We start from the raw sequence: 3,452 nt of genomic DNA on the forward strand, positions 1-3,452 counted from the left end.
TAGACCTTTAATACAAGCACACTTGCAAAGACCCTTTTGACACACAAGGTGACACAGCAGCTGGCTCCAGGGATTCGGACCTGGACATCTTTGGGGGCCGCTATGCTATTTCCCTGAGTGGGTGCCGGCCCTCAGCGCTGCCCTTGTCCGTGGGCTTCCTCTGGGCTTGAATGTGTCACTCTGAGTCCTGCCTCCCGCAAGAATATTTTCTTTCACCACTGGTTATGAAATGTCAGATATTTGAGAGTCCGATGAATTTCTGAATCTCTAGAACTTCCACATAAGAGGAGGTCAGGCAGGAGGCAGTAGAGACTAGAAATAGCCTCCCTCCCAGGTGGCCCCTGTGTGACAGGACTGTGGCTGCTCCCCAGCACCATGTCCTCCCTTTCTGGTCTCCAATGAGACTACTATTGCAGCCTCCCTCGCAGTTTGGTGTGTCCTGGGTTGAAATTTAGCCAGTGGTATGTGAGCAGGGTGACAGAAGCTGCTTCTGGTTCTGTCCCATAAACCTTTCCGCACAAGACCTTCACTGCTCTGCCCTTTGCTGGCAGATACTCATTCCTGGGTGACCCTGAAAGCCTCACGTAGAGGGTGGCACTGGGTTCCAGGATAACTCTGTGTGGCAGAGCCTCTGTACTCATTTGGATTAGCCATGTTCCAGGCATCTGCAAACTTCATGCCTCTGATGTGTCCTACAGGTATATGCCACTCTCACCTTGTCCTCTGTGACCCTGAAACATGTCTCCTGCCTCCTCACTGCACCCTCTCCTGAGCAAGAACCCTCTTCCTGGGGTCAGTTTTCAAACACAAACCAGCCAGTCTTGAGCCCACAGCACCCCGCGCCCCCCCCCCACATCCTTTCTGAGGCTTTCACACTTGGGGCTACTACCAGTATGCCCTAATCACTCCAGGACACTCATCAGACAGCTAGCATCATGCCCTCCACCTCAGAGCCACTGAAATGATTAAACAGTGGCTCCTGAGCCTGCTCCCCTGTCCCGCCACCCACCCGTTCCTTCTTCTGCAAACCACATCAAAGCTCTCTCCTCCTGGGAACTGTCAGCGATAAGTTCTTCAACGGCCATCAGCCTTACTGTCCCTCCAATTTCCTGCCAACCACTCCTGCTGCTGAGCCAGAGTGACTTTCACCTGTTTACTTGGCTGGGAAACTGTCTTCTACCCCCGGGAAGTCACTATGCTTTGGGGTCCATTGGCTGTGACGGTTACACTCCTCCAATTATGCACATCCTGGCAGGAAGCAGACCTCGGGCCAGGGACGGGGTGTGGCTGCCTTGGCGCCTGTGTCGCTGAGCTTCCACCACAATTTGTCCCGCATTACCAGGTATCGAGTCCGCCCAGCCCTCACACCTCCCTGTCATCCTCACCCCGATCCTTGAACACGCGGACCATCTCTCCTGCCTTTCCCGTGTGTCCCCTGTGTTATTTCTTAACATCTGTCCGCACAGATTTGGGTCCTGTCCACGACTGCCCGCTTGGCTACTTAGCGAGGTTGCCGATTGCTGCAGGGCTTGGAAGCGAGGCTGCCCCGAGCTGTCGCCACAAAGACCCCGGAGTGGGACCTCACCGCCAGGAGAGCTCGGAGCCGGCTCCAGGGGCGCGTGTCCTCCTGCCCGTTTGCGGTCAGAATAGAAAGGAACGTTGCCGAGGCCCGCTAGAAGGCGCTAGCGTCTCGTTCTCACTAATTTTTTGTAAATAGAAAAGATGAGAGAGTTTGATCCGCAGCGCGAGCGGAGAGCGGACCCCAGAGAGCCCCGAGCCGCCGCCGCCGGCCTAGTTACCATCACGCCCCGGGCGGAGTCGCAGCTGCGCAGCCGGCCCCAGCCACCGTCACCGCGAGCGTGAGCAGCGAGGCCGAGACCCAGCAGCCGCCCGCCGCCCCCGCCCTCAGCGCTGCGGACACCAAGCCCGCCCCACCAGCAGCCGCGCAGGGAGCAGCGACCCCCGCGGCCACACGTCGGCGGCGCCTGCCAGCGGGGACAAGAGGGTCATCGCAACGAAGGTTTTGGGAACAGCAAAATGGTTCAATGTGAGAAACGGATATGGTTTCATCAACAGGAACGATACCGAGGAAGATGTATCTGTACACCAGACTGCCATAAAGAAGACTAACCCCAGGAAGTACGTCGGCCGTGCAGGAGACAGAGAGACTGTGGAGCGTGACGTTGTCGAAGGAGAAGGGTGCAGAGGCGGCAAGTGTTACAGGCCCTGGCGGAGCTCCAGTGCAAGGCGGTAACCACGCAGCAGACCGCGCCCATTATAGACGCTATCCGCGTCGCAGGGGGTCTACGCGGTTACCTGCAGGATTACCAGAATACTGAGAGTGCGGGGAATAATGAGGGATCCGAGAGTGCTCCCAAAGGCCAGGCCCAACGGCGCCGGCGCTACCGCAGGCGAGGGTTCCCACCTTACAACACATGGGCGGAGCCCCTATGGGCGTGGACCACAGTATTCCAACCCTCCTGTGCAAGGAGAAGCGACGCAGGGAGCTGATAACCGGGGTGCAGGAGAACGCGGTAGACCAGTGAGACAGAATATGCATCGAGGCTGTAGACCACGATTCCGCAGAGGCCCTTCTCACCAAAGACAGCCTAGAGAGGACAGCAATGAAGAAGATAAGGCAAATCAAGGAGATGAGGCCCAAGGTCAGCAGCGACCTCAACGTCAGTACCGCCGTAACTTCAGTTACCGACGCAGATGCCCTAAACCAAAAGAGGACAAAGAGACAAAAGCAGCAGATCCCCCAGCTGAGAATTCCTCAAACCCCAGGCTGAGCAGGGCGGGGCTGAGTAAAAGCCGGCTTACCATCTCTACCGTCATCCTGTTTGGTCATCCAACAGGAAGAACGGAATATGAAATTCCAGCAATAAGAAATTTACCAAAGATTGGAGCTAAAGACCTTAATTTAAGTGCTTGCTTTTTTGCCCGTTCACCAGATAACTAGAACTATCTGCATTATCTATGCATGGGGTTTTTATTATTTTTACCTAAAGACATCTCTTTTTTAGTATTGACAAACGTGTTTAAAAAAAGAAAGCCTCGTTTTTCTCAATACATCTTTAAAGATTTTTAAATTGTTTCATATCTGGTCCGGTTGAGATTTTTAAGAACTTCGGTTTTCATTTGTGATAAAAGTTTGCAACTTGATTTAAAAAAAAAAAAAGAAAGAAAGAAAGAAAGAAAGAAAAGTCAACTGCAAGCTCCTGTTCATAAAGTCTTAAATATTTGTAGGGGAGAAAAAAGAAGAAATCTTTTTTCTTAATATTAAAACTGTTATAGGCTTAATATTAAAACTGTTATTATGCGGTAAAAAAAAAACTATATTTTTAAAGTTCAACAAAAACTCAGCCAGCTCTTACCACAGCATGATCACTGTTTTCATTCTATGCAAACATAAGCACAGTGAATCCCTGTGCACGGTCTATTTTTCCCTC

The 3,452-nt window shown here is 52.6% G+C and overlaps 1 pseudogene; it reads left to right on the forward strand.

Annotated features, from left to right (window-relative positions):
* Positions 1-652: 652 nt before the first annotated feature.
* Positions 653-2,893, forward strand: LOC105309775 (annotated as a pseudogene).
* Positions 2,894-3,452: the final 559 nt, after the last annotated feature.

The sequence above is a fragment of the Pteropus vampyrus genome, unplaced genomic scaffold, assembly GCF_000151845.1.
Source record: "Pteropus vampyrus isolate Shadow unplaced genomic scaffold, Pvam_2.0 Scaffold847, whole genome shotgun sequence".
Classification (NCBI taxonomy): Eukaryota; Metazoa; Chordata; class Mammalia; order Chiroptera; family Pteropodidae; genus Pteropus; species Pteropus vampyrus.